This window comes from Rhinopithecus roxellana, chromosome 7 (assembly GCF_007565055.1).
Source record: "Rhinopithecus roxellana isolate Shanxi Qingling chromosome 7, ASM756505v1, whole genome shotgun sequence".
NCBI classification, from domain to species: Eukaryota; Metazoa; Chordata; class Mammalia; order Primates; family Cercopithecidae; genus Rhinopithecus; species Rhinopithecus roxellana.
The window spans coordinates 101,481,775-101,495,827 of NC_044555.1; the positions used below are offsets into that span (position 1 = coordinate 101,481,775).

General features: G+C 39.3%; 1 long non-coding RNA gene across 1 annotated transcript in view; it reads left to right on the forward strand.

The window, feature by feature from the left end:
* Positions 1-959: 959 nt before the first annotated feature.
* The window catches only part of LOC104674997, a 121,385-nt gene continuing 108,291 nt past the window's right edge, over positions 960-14,053 (forward strand). Inside the window, exon 1 of the long non-coding RNA XR_004058267.1 lies at positions 960-1,117. This is a non-coding gene — a long non-coding RNA (uncharacterized LOC104674997). The remainder of the gene's footprint in view (positions 1,118-14,053) is intronic.

The following is a 14,053-nucleotide window of genomic DNA, read 5'->3' on the forward strand; positions in this document are numbered from 1 at the left end:
AAAAAATTAAAAAAAAGAATTTCTTTAAGGCAAACTACTGTGTTTTTAATTGACTAGATTCCTGCCTACTAAATGATTATATTATTCTAGTCCGGCCTCCCTGAAATAACTGTATTATTACTCAAATGACAGTTTTTGTGTTTCTAGATCATTCAGTCACTTGACTATAAACAATATCTCTGTTTTCTGCCACAGATAACCAACTGCCTAGCATAGTGTGTGAGTTGTACATGTTCCTCTTCAGAGGGCTAGCTCATCTCCCAGAGTCCTAGGACACCTCTCTAGACTTCTGTGTACTGATGATACTCCTCTAAGGTCACTTTTTTTTTTTTTTTTTTTTTTTTTTTGAGACAGAGTCTGGCTCTGTTGCCCAGGCTGAAGTGCAGTGGCCCCATCTCAGCTCACTGCAAGCTCCGCCTCCTGGGTTTACGCCATTCTCCTGCCTCAGCCTCCCGAGTAGCTGGGACTACAGGCGCCCGCCACCACGCCCGGCTAAGTTTTTGTATTTTTAGTAGAGAAGGGGTTTCACCGTGATAGGCAGGATGGTCTCGATCTCCTGACCTCGTGATCCGCCCGCCTCGGCCTCCCAAAGTGCTGGGATTACAGGCATGAGCCACCTCGCCCGGCCCCCTAAGGTCACTTTTAAAGCAAAATTCCTGACAACATGGACTTTCTTTCCTCTGCCGTAATGGGTGGAGAGTCTTGAAAATTGCCCGAATCCCTTCCTAGTTCCTCTAATTGGTATGTTTTCTCAGGGAGTTATATGAAGAGCGGAGATGTTTTGCTTTAAGGGAAAGCCTGGGGATGGAGGAGAGGATGGAGGAGCGGGTTGTGCACAGACATTTTCAGGTTTGGAAGACAAGCCAGTGCTACGCGGTTGCCATAGTAACCTGACGTCATATTAGCGACGGTGACGACTTTTTAATGAGACCAATTTGGCCTGGGTAGAACAGCAGTGTCTCACCTTCAGGCGTTTGGACTTGGTGTAGGTTGTGAGTGCCCAGCTGTGTGGGCTGAACCTCCGTGGGGTTTAGGGAGAAGAAAGGACCCCAGATCGACGTCCCCTCGTTCCCAATTTGGGGATCGGCGCTCTGGCTGTTTGGTGAAAGAGAGAGAGGTGGGTCTCTTCTGGCCCCAGTGAGTGTGGTGTCTTGTTCCAGGGTGTCCCGGGGCTACTTTCCAGGTAAAGGCGGGACGCAGGAGGATGAGAAAGGTAAAGACCCTCTCTGAGCCCAGTTTCCCACTCTGTAAACTGGAGATAAAAATGCTCACCCACAGGATTGCTGGAACCTTCAGTGATAACATAGGTGCAAGATGTTGGATAGCCCTGTGGTTATTGCAGGATCAGCAAGGCCTGTATGAAGTCAGGCCTCTTCTTGTTCTGTTTCAAACTTTCTTACGGTATAGATAAGGGAGAAACTTTATGTTTAACATGCATTTATGATAAGTTTATATGTATATTTCTGACTGCATAAATCATAATGAGTGATGCCCATCAGCACCATCAATGAATGTTGAAATATGCAGTTAGTTAGAAGGCCTTCCTACCAATTTGAGATTATAATATGCCTTCTCCCATATCTGTTGTATAATAAATTTGTTTATGAACCATAATTTATAAAGTGTCAATTAAAAAGTCATATGATGTTTTGATATATTTTATACTTTGTAGAATGGCTGAATCAAGCTAATAAACCTACACATTACCTAATGTACCTTTTTTTGTGGTGAACACTTAAAATCTACCCTTTTAGCAGTTTTCAAGTATTCAATATATTTTTACTAACCATAGTCACCGTGATGTACAGTAGATCTCTTGAATTTATCCCTCCTCTCTAACTGAAATTTTGTATCCATTGACCACCATCTCCCCAAACCCCTCCCCAGCCTCTCTCTAGTAATTACTATTCTACTCTCTGCTTCTATGAATTCAACTTATTTAGATTCCATATACAAGTGAGATTATGTGGTATTTGTCTTGCTGTGCCTGGCTTATTTCACTTAATGTCCTCCAGGTTCATCTATGTTGTCACAAATGACAGGATTTCCTTCTTTTTTCAAAAAGCTGAATAGTACTCCATTGTGTGCATGTATGACATTTTCTTTATTCATCTGTTGATGGATACTTACGTTGATTCCATACCTGGCTATTGTGAATAATGCTGCAGTGAACATGGGAGTATATATATCTGTTTGAGGTACTCATTTCATTTCCTTTGGATACATACTCAGAAGAGGGACTGCTGGATCATTTGGTAATTCTATTTTTAGTTTTTTTCAGGAACGTCCATACTGTTTTCTGTAATATCTGTATCAATTTACATTCCCAGTATTGTACAAGGGTTCCATTTTTTCCACATCCTTGTGAACACTTACCATCTTTTGTTTTTTTTAAATAATAGCCATCCTAACAAGTGTGAGGTGATATCTTGTTATGGTTTTAATGTGCATTTCCCTCATGATTAGTGATATTGAGAATTTTTTCACATATCTGTTGGCCATTTGTATGTCTTACTTTGAAAAATGTGTATTTTATTATATATGGACACATGATTATCATACATATTTATGGGGTACACTGTGATATTTCAATACATGTATACAATGTGTAGTGATAAAATCAGGGTAGTTAGAATATCCATCATCTCAAATCTTTATCATTTATATGTGCTGGTAACATTCAACATTCTCTCTTCTAGCTCTTTGAAAAAATACATTAAATTATTGTTTGATAATTTAGTATAATGCTGTAGAACACTAGAGATTATTCTTCCTATCCAGGGTCTGGAGTATGGGCTAGCCTTCAATGGTTGTTAATTTGTTTTCTGGAGTACAGACATGTGCAAAGTGACCTTGGCTTAGGGGCCAAGGGTATGACCTAGGTCTCTGTGGCAGTGGCTCTGGTGTCTGAAGCATGAGCAGGCACAGTGAGGCACAGAGCTGAGGTCTGGAGTATGGGTATTTACAGAGTAGCTGTAGCTTGGGGGTCAGTGACACATGCAGGATTGAGACAGGTGGTACCTCTGGTCCCAGAGTGGTACAATAGCTGCTGCTTCTTGAGATGAGAAGTGTGCAGCCTCTTCTCCCTCTCTGGGGTTCCTTGGGCAGGAATGACCGTTGGTTATCTCAGTGGCAAAAGATGCCAGTGTCCTCTCCAGAGCAGACTGCTGTGGACCATGGTGGTTCCTGCCACGTGGCTAATATCTATAGCCTTTGCCTTTCTTCTTTGCTCCTAGACATCTCCTGGCATCTCAAGTATACTGATCTCACCAGCAATATTTTCTGTGTGGATAGTCCCCATTTTTTTTTCTACTGTGTTGCTGCAGATTCTTAAATGGGCCCCTGAGCCCTCCCATGAATACTTTAGTTTGTGGATAGCTGTCTACACTTGTTTTTTGTGGTGGGGAGTGATGAAGGCTGATATTTCCTACTCTGCCCTCTTGGTCCTTCAGTATCTAGTTTGCCCTATTCTAATGATACCCTGCCATGTCCCCTAAAGTAACCATATAGGCTTGAATATCATTGTTATTATTTTCCAGGACATAACATTTTCAGTTCTGTTGTACCCAGCCTACCCATTCCTCCCACTGTCCTGTCTCCAGACAAATACAGCACTTTTGTCATTATAGATTAGATTTCATTTATTTAAATAGAATCATAGAGGTTTTTTTTAAGGGATCTGGCTTCTTTCGTTCACTCTGTGTATTTTTAGATTTATCCATTTTATTGCCTATTTCAATAGTTCTTTTTTTTTTTTCATTACAGAGTAGCATTACAGTATAGGATATACTACAATTCGTTTTGTCCATTCACTTGCTGATGGATATTTGGGTTGTATTCAATTTAGGGGATCTTGTGTATGGGTCTTTACAGAGAAATGTGCTTTCTTTCTCTAGGGTAAATACTTGGGATTGCAGTGGCTGGAACATGTTATAGATGTAAGACTAACATTGTAAGAAACTGCCAAACTGTTTTCAAAGTGGTTGTACAATTTTTCATTGTCTCAGCAGAGCTTCATCCTCCACAACCTTGTCAGTGCTTGGTATGGTCAGTCTCTAACTTTAGTGATTCTCATGGGGAGATAAAACAAGAAGACCCAATGGAGATTTAATTAATTAGGCCACAAACAAAATATTAACTATTTAAAGGAATAACATTTAATCTACTGGGCTAAAAATTTCAGCTGGGGTAACTTCAGAGCACCGTACAACCTCTGAATGATTAAAACCTGGACTAGACTAGTTATTCATAAAAGTATTTTGTAATTTATTGGCCCAAGCAATTTGATCAATAGAACAAGTTACCCTAGGGATAACAGCATGATCGTATCTTAGAGTTCATATCAACCATAGGGATTTACCATCCTGATGTGGGATCAGAACATCCCAATAGTATAACAGCTATTAATGGTTCATGTTTTCAATGACCAAAGTCCTACGTGATTTGAGTTCAGGATCTGGGTTGGTTTCCACCTATTTAATATTTCTCCCAAAACAAAAAGAGAAGAGAATTATGGCACATAGAAAGCACCCTCAATTCAATAGATGATATAATCTAGATCTAACTTATTATTATACACCTTGCCCCAAAACAGGACTTGTTAAGATGGTAGAGCCTGGTAATTGCATAAAACTTGAAACTTTATGATCAGAGGTTCAATTACTCTTCTTTTTAAAATAATTGTTTATTTTATTTTTGTTTTTTGTGGGTATACAGTAGGTGTATGTATTTATGGGGTACATGGGACATTTTGATACAGGCATGTAATGCATATTAATCACATCATGGAAAATGGATATCTGTCTCCTCAAGAATTTATCCTTTCTGTTACAAAAAATCCAATTATACTCTTTTAGTTGTTTTAAAATATACAATTAAGTTATTATTGACTGTAGTCACCCTGTTGTGCTATCAAATACTAGGTCTGTTTCATTCTTTCTAACAATTTTTTGTACTGATTAACCATCCCTACCTCTCCCCAGCCCTCCCCAATTCCTTTCCCAGCCTCTGGTAACTATCCTTCTACTCTCTATCTCCACAAGTTAAATTGTTTTGATTTTTAGACCCCACAAGTAAATAAGAACATGCAATCTTTCTCCTTCTATGCCTGGCTTACTTCACTTAACATAATGATCACCATTTCCATCCATGATTTTGCAAATGACTGGATCTCATTCTTTTTTATGGCTAAATAGTACTCCATTGTGTACAAGTACCACATTTTCTTTATCCATTCATCTGTTGATGGACACAGGCTTCTTCCAGCTCTTGTCTATTGTAAACAGAGTGGCAATAAACATGGGAGTGCAGATGTCTCTTCAATATACTGATTTCCTTTCTTTTGGGTATATATCCAGAGTAGGATTGCTGGATCACATGGGTAACTCTATTTTCAGTTTTCTGAGGAAGCTCCAAACTGTTCTCTACAGTGGTTGTAGTAATTTACGTTCCCATCAACGGTGTACGAGGGCTCTTTTTTCTCCACATCTTCACCTGCATTTGTTATTGCCTGTCTTTCAGACATAAGCCATTTTAACTGAGAAGGGATGATATCTCATTGTAGTTTTGATTTGCATTTCTCTGATGATTCATGATGTTGAACACCTATATATGCCTGTTCGTCATTTGTATGTCTTCCTTTGAGAAATGTCTATTCAGATTTTTTTTTTTTTTAAATGGAGTCTCACTCTGTCGCCAGGCTGGAGTGCTGGAGTGCAGTGGCGTGTGATCTCAGCTCACTGCAACCTCCAGCTCCTGGGTTCAAGTGATTCTTCTGCCTCAGCCTCCCGAGTAGCTGGAACTACAGGTGCATGCCATGCTCAGCATATATTTTTAGTAGAGACGGGGTTTCACCATTTTGGCCAGGATGGTCTCGATCTTTTGACCTCGTGATCCACCCGCCTTGGCCTCCCAAAGTGCTGGGATTACAGGCGTGAGCCCCTGCGCCTGGCCTGCCCATTTTAAAAATCAGATTATTATATTTTTTCCTATAGAATTATTTGAGATACTTATACATCTGGTTATTAATTCCTTGTGGGTAGTTTGCAAACATTTTTACCCATTCTATGGATTGTTCCTTGACTTTGTTGATTGTTTCCTCTGCTGTGCAGAAGCTTTTTAACTTGATGTAATGCCATTTGTCCATTTTTGCTCTGGTTGCCTGTGCTTGCAGGGTATTACTCAAGAAATTTTTGCCCAGACTGATGTTCTGGAGAGTTTTCCCAAAGTTTTCTTGTAGTAGTTTTATAGTTTGAGGTCTTAGATTCAATTCTTTAATCCATTTTGATTTGATTTTTGTATATGATGAGAGATAGGGGTCTAGTTTCATTCTTCTGCATATAGGTATCCAGTTTTCCCAGGACCATTTATTGAAGGTACTGTTTATATGTTTTTGGCACCTTTATCAATAATGATTCACTGTAGGCGTATGGATTTCTTTCTGGGATCGCTATTCTATTCCATTCATCTATGTATCTGTTTTTATGACAGTAGTATGCTGTTTTGGTTACTTTAGATCTGTAGTATAATTTGAAGTCAGGTAATGTGGTTCCTCCACTTTTGTTCTTATTGCTCAGGATCGCTTAAGCTATTCTGGGTCTTTTGTGGTTCTATATCCCTTTTAGGGTACTTTTTTCTGTTTCTGTGGAGATTGTCATTGGTATTTTGATAGGAATTGCATTGAATCTGTAGATTGCTTTGGGTAGTATGGGCATTTTAACAATATTGATTTTTCCAATGCCTGAACGAGGAATATTTTTCCATCTTCTGGTGTCCCCTTCAATTTCTTTCATCAGTCCTTTGTAGTTTTCATTATAGAGATCTTTCACTTCTTTGGTTAATTCCTAGGTATTTTATTTCGTTTGTGGCTGTTGTAAATGGGATTACGTTTTTATTTATTTTTTTTTTCAGATTGTTCACTGGTGGCATATAGAAATGCTACTGATTTTTCCATGTTGATTTTGTATCCTGTACCTTTACTGAGTTTATTTATTAGTATGAATAGTTTTTTGGTGGAGTCTTTAGGTTTTTCCAAATATAAGATAATGTCATCTGCAAACAAGGATGATTTTAATTCTTCCTTTGCAACTTGGGGGCACTTTATAGATTTCTTTTCTTTGGATGCTCTAGCTAAGAGCTCCAATACTATATTGAATAACAGCGGTGAAAGTGGACATCCATATTATGTTCCAGATCTTAGAGAAAAGGCTTTCGATTTTTTCCCCATTCAGTATGATACTAGCTGTGGGTCTGTCAATATGGGTTTTATTACATTGAGGTATGTTCCTTCTACCCCAGTTTTTTGAGGGTTTTTATCATGAAAGGGATGTTGAATTTTATCAAATGCTTTTCCAGCATCAATTGAAGTGATCATATGGTTTTTGTCTTTCTGTTGACATGATATATCACATTGATTGATTTGCATATGTTAAACTGTCCTTGCATCCCAAAGATAAATCCCACTTGGTCATGATGAATGATCTTTTTAATGTATCATTGAATTGGGTTTCCCAGTATTTTGTTGAAGATTTTTGCATCAATATTCATCATAGAAATTGGCCTATAGTTTTTTTTTTAATGTGTTTTTGTCTGGTTTTGGTGTCAGAATAATACTGTCCTCATAGAACGAGTTTGGCAGTATTCCCTCCTCCTGTTTTTTGGAATAGTTTGAGTAGGATTTAGGTATTACTTCTCTTTAAATGTTTGGTAGAATTTAGCAGTAAAGCCATGGGGTCCTAGACTTTCTTGTTACTAGGTGTATTAGTCTGTTTTCACACTGCCGATAAAGACATACCCGAGACTGGGCAATTTACAAAAGAAAGAGGTTTAACTGGGCTTACGGTTCTACATGGCTGGAGAAGCCTCATAATAATGGTGGAAGGCAAGGAGGTACAAGTCACACCTTACATGAATGGCAGCAGACAAAGAGAGAGAGAGAGCTTGTGCAGAGAAGCTCCTGTTTTTGAAACCATCAGATCTCATGAGACCCGTTCACTATGACGAGAACAGCACGAGAAAGACCCATCCCCATAATTCAATCATCTTCCCCCAGGTCCTTCCCACAACATGTGGGTACTATGGGAGCTACAAGATAAGATTTGGGTAGGGACAAAAAGCCAAACCGTATCACTGGGGAGACTTTTTATTATGGCTTTAATTTCATTACTTGTTATGGGTCTGTTCAGGTTTTGGATTTCTTCCTGGTTCAATCTTGGTAGGTTGTATGTGTCTAAAATTTGTTCATTTCTTTTAGATTTTCAAATTTATTGGCATGTTGTTGCTCATAATAGCCACTAATGATCATTTGCATTTCTGTGCTATCAGTTGTAATGTCTCCTTTTTCATCTCTTATTTTATTTATTTGTATCTTCTTTTTTTTTTTCTTAGTCTGGCTAAAGGTTTGTCAATTTCATTTAACTGCAAAAACCCAAGTTTTCGTTTCAGTGACCTTTTGTGTTGTTTTCTTCATTTCAATTTCATTTATATCTGCTCTGATCTTTATTTATTTTTTTCTAATTTGGGGTTTGAGATTTGTTCTTGCTTTTGTAGTTCTCTAAGATGCATCAAGTTGTTTATCTTCATTTGATGTAGACATTTATACCTATAAACTACCCTCTGAGTACTGCTTTTGCCGTATCCCATAGGTTTTAGTGTTCCCATTATTATTTGTTTCAAGAACTTTTTCAGCTTCCTTCTTAATTTCTTTATTGTCCCACTGGTCATTCAGGAACATAATGTTTAATTTCTGCATTTTTGCATAGTTTCCAAAATTCCTCATTATTGATTTTTAGTTTTATTCCATTGTGGTCAGAGAAGATGCTTGATATTATTTCAGTTTTTTGAATGTTTTCAGACTTGTTTTGTGACCTACCATATGTTCTATCCTTCAGAATAAGCCCTGTGCTGAGGAAAAGAATGTGTGTTCTACAGCCATTGGATAAAATATTCTGTAAATTTCTATTTGGTACATTTGTTCCATAGTTTTGATTAAGTCAAAAATTTCTTTGTTAATTTTCTGTCTGGGAGATCTGTCCAATGCTGATAGTGAAGTGTTGAAGTCTCCAGCTATTATTATATTGGAATCTATCTATCTCTTTAGCTCTGGCAATATTTGCTCTATATACCTGGGTGCTCCAGTTTGGGTATATATATTCTTAAAATTGTTATTTCCTCTTGCTAAATTGATCCCTTCATCATTATATAGTGACCTTCTTTGTCTTTTCTTACAGTTTTTGCCTTGAAATCTATTTTGTCTGATATGAGTATAGAAATTCCTGCCCTTTTTGGTTGCCGTTGGCATGGAATATCTTTTTTCATTGCTTTATTTTCAGCTTATATGTGCCTTTAGAGGTGAAGTGTGTTTCCAGGGACCAATCCTGGAGAAATAGAGATATGTGACTTTATTTAGTTCATTTGGTGAGGTCATGTTTTCCTGGCTGGTCTTGACACTTGCAGATGTTTGTCTGTGTCTGGGCATTGTGGAGTTAGGTATTTATTGTACTTTTCAGTCTGGGTTTGTTTTTACCCATCCTTTTTGGGAAGGCTTTCCAAAAGGACTTGAATGTTGTGATCTAAACTGTATCTGCTTTAGGTGGGACCGCAAGCCTAGGATTGTGCTGGGCCTGAAGCTAGTACATCGCTAGGTCTCACCCAAGGCCTGCTGTTACCACTTCCTGGCTACCAGCTATGTTTGCTTAAAGCCCTGGGGCTCTACAATCTTTAGGTGGCAAAGCTAGCTAGGCCTGTGTCCTTCCCTTCGGGGAAGCAAGTTCCTTCAGGGTCTTGGTGGATCCAGAGGTGTCATCCAGAATCTAGGGTGGAGTCAAAAACCTTAGAAGTCTGCCTGGTGTTCTAGTGCATTGTGGATGAGCTGGCACTCAAACCACAAGATACAGTCTTTCCCACTCTTTTCTCCCCTTTCCAAAGGCAGAGGAGCCTCACCTCATGGCCGGTGCCACCTCAGGCCCACAGGAATATTGCCAGACTACCTCTGATCTTCCCTTAAGGCCCAAAGTCTCTTCAGTCATCTTGTGGTGAATACTGCCTCACCTGGGGTTCACCATTCGGGGAAGTGGACTCCCCTCTGACCCAGGGCAGGTCAAGAAATACTGTCAAATAATGAAGTCCTGGAATTAGTCCCACCAAGTGGGACCCCAGGAGCCCACTTGGTGTTCTACTCCCCTGTAGCTGAGCTGGTACCTAAAGTGTAAGACAAAGTTCCTTTTACTTTTCCCTCTATTTTTCTCAAGCAGAAGGAGTCTCACTCCATAGCCAACACAATTGGGAATGTGCTGAGTCTCACCTGAAGCCAGTAAGTCTCAGAGTCTCACCCAAGGCCCTCAACATACTACCTGGGTACAACTGCTGGTTATTCTGGGCTCAAGGGCTCTTCAGTTAGCAGGTGATAAATTCTGCCAGGAGCAGGACTAGGTCCTTCCCTTCAAGCAGTGGGTTCCCTTCTGGCCCAGGGTATGTCTAGAAATGTCATCTGGGAGCTAGGGCCTGGAAAGGGGGCCTCATGACTCTAATTGGTCCTCTGTCCTGCTGTGGCTGAGCTGGTATCCAAGATGCAAGACAAAGTCCTCCCACTGTTCTTTCTCCTCAAGTAGAAGTAAGAGATCTCTTTTGGAGCCGAGAGCTTTGCAACCTGGGTTTAGGAGAGGTGTGATACCAGCACTCCCTTAGTTGTGCAGGCTGATGTCTTAGTAGGTCAAGTGCCCCTCTAGTTCACTGGCAGTGGGCTCAGTTAGCACTAGGACTCATCTAGGTGTTGCAATCCTTGTGGCCTAGACTGCCTTTCAATGCCTTTCAAATTTATTTGGAGACACCAAGCACTTTAGGCCACAGTGGTGAGGCCTGTGGAAACTCAAGTTCGAACCACTGGGATCAGCAATTCCGCTCTGGCTAGGTCTGGTTTAAATTCTCCCTCCATGGGTAGGCATTAGGTGAGTTTGGTCCAGTTTTGCTTTCTGCTGTAACAAGGGCAGTGCTGAGTTCAATGCCTCACAATTGCTGGCCCTCCCTCTCTCCAGCACACAGAAACTCTCAGCAACAGGTTGCTGCTGCTGGACAATGGGGGCAATGGGGAAGTGGTGGTGTTCAGTATTCAAGACTGTTTTTCCTGCCTCTTCAGTACCTCCTTCAGTGATAGGAAGTTCAAAACTGGTACTGTGGGTGCTTAACTGGTGTTTGGCTTTTATGAAAGTGCTTTTTTGTGTGTAGATAGTTGCTAAATTGGCACCCTTGTCAGGGGGTGTTGGTACAATTGGTGGAGCCTTCTAGTCCATTATCTTACTCTGCCCCCTCCTCAACTTTTTTTTTTTTTTTTTTTTTTTTTTTTTTTTTTTTTTTTGAGACAGAGTCTCATTCTGCCACCCAGGCTAGAGTGCAATGGCATGATCTCGGCTCACTGCAACCTCCACCTCCTGGGTTCAAGTGGTTCTTCTGCCTCAGCCTCCCGAGTAGCCGGGACTACCAGCGCGTGCCACCATGCCCGGCTAATTTTTTGTATTTTTAGTAGAGATGGGGTTTTACCGTGTTAGCCAGGATGGTCTCGATCTCCTGACCTCATCATCCGCCCACCTCAGCCTCCCAAAGTATTGGGATTACAGGCATAAACCACCACACCCGGCCAACTATTCTTCTTAACAGCATGTTTATAATTCATCTTCACCTACTCATTACCCCTGCCATTCTCTCTATAGCATTCTTAACATTAGTTGAACAAAAAGTATTAGCCTTTATGCAGCTTCTCAAAGGGCCTAACAGTATAGGCCCTTGTGGCCTACTTCAACCCTTCGTAGGCACAATAAAACTATTAAAGAGCCACTGTGACCACTGACATCTTCTATACTCTTATACAGTATTGCACCTACTCTAGCCCTAGCCCTTGTACTTACTATATGAATCCCATTACCTATACCACATCCATTAATTAGCCTAAATATAGGAATACTGTTCATCTTAGGTACATCAAGCCTAGCCATATCTTCTATCCTATGATCAGGATGAGCATCAAATTCAAATTATGCATTAAGTGGTACACTATGAATAGCAGCACAAACAATTTCATATGAAGTCACTCTAGCCATTATCCTATTACCAGTTCTCCTAATAAACAGATCATTTACACTGTCAATATCCTAATTATTACCAAAGAATATATATGACTAATTCTTCCATCATGACCCTTGTTCATAATAAAATTTATTTCAACACTAACAGAAACTACTTGAGCTCTATTCATTCTGTCAGAGAATGAGTCAGAACTGGTAACAGGCCTTAAAGTTGAATATGCTGCAGGCCCATTTGCCCAAACTTTTTAAATAGCAGAATACACCAACATCATTATAATAAGCACTAAACACTATCATTTTTCTAGGGGCACTCCATGACATTCACATACAGGAAATTTATATTATAAATTCTATCGTTAAAACACTCCTCTTATGAGTTCATGCATCATATCCACAATTCCAATATGATCAACTCATGCACCTGTTTGAAGATTTTTTTTTAAGCATTTGCACTAGCATTATGCATGACACATCTATATGCCCATTTTACTATCTAGTATTCTACCAAAAAGATTTTAAAAAGTCTGGTAAAAGTGTTATTTTCGTAGAGTAAATAAAAGAGGTTTAAATCCTCTATTTACAGAACTATAGGAATTAAACCTACTCTTAAGAATTCAAAAATCTTTGTGCTACCTGATACACTGTATTCTATAGTAAGGGCAGCTTAATAAGCTGTTCTGTCCATACCCTGAACATTTTGGTTTATATCCTTTTTGTACTAATTAATCCCTTAATCTTTTCCACCATCCTGTTTACTCTCTTCATAGGAACCATAATCACATATTCAGCTCACAGTGATTAATAATCTGAATAGGACTAGAAATAAATATATATCATTACCCCCATTTCAATCAAATAAGCAAACCCGTGATCCACAGAAGTAGCTAAATATTAACACAAGCAACTGTATCTATACTCCTAACAATGCTCATTATCATTAATATATTGTACTCTGGACAATGAAGAGTTGTAAAAATTTCCAGCCAAACAGCATCCCTAATAATTATTATAGCACTAGTTATGAAACTTGGATTATCACCCTTCCATTTTTAAGTGCCAGTAGTTACACAAGGAATCTCACTAACATCAGTTGTAATTCTACTAACATGATGACAATGTGAAAGGAAAATAAATCTTGGGACCCCAAGCTCATTAAGCCAAAGGGAAAAGTTAAGCTGGGAACTGGGTCACTCAAAACTGTCTCCCTCTTTTGATTCCTAAATAAGATGACTACAAGATGAAAAGCTACACGCCTCCCCCATATTTTGCTCACGAGGAAATTCCTAGTGAGCTCCAAGATCTTTACCCTAAGGTGTTTCTGTTAAAATTTCACCATGACAATGTAAATTTATAGTTAATTGACAGGTGCAGTCACTCCCCTGCCCACCTGACACAAATGCATATCTGATTGTTCCCCTGTCCCATGTTGCCTGTGTTATCTTACGTAAAAGTAGATTCCTTGCATTTTCCCTCTGCCCCATTTGTCTGTGTCATCTTAAGTAAAAATGCAGATTCACTGAGCAAGACAAAGGCATGAATGACTGTTTTTCCCTATCCCCCTCTTACATGAAAATTGTGTACTTCTCAATACCCTGCCCTTTTCTCTTTAAATTTGGGGCCCTGAAAATCATCTTAGGAGAAAGGCATTGACCTGTTTCCTGGGTGCACATCCTTAACTTTGGCAAATAAACCTCCTAAAATGATTGAGACTTGTCTCCTCATTTTTCTTGATTGGCAACAACTAGCACCAATTTCAATTATGTTTCAGGTATCATCATCAGTTGATCTAAATATAATGCTAACAATTGCTATGCTGTCTGTTCTAGTAAGAGGGTGAGGAAGACTTAATCAGACAAAACTTTGAAAAATCTTAGCCTACACATCAATTGCACACATAGGCTGAAAAACATCTACCTCCTTTTATAGCCCTTCTGCAATAATTCTAAATTTACTAATTTATGTAATCCTAATACTCACCA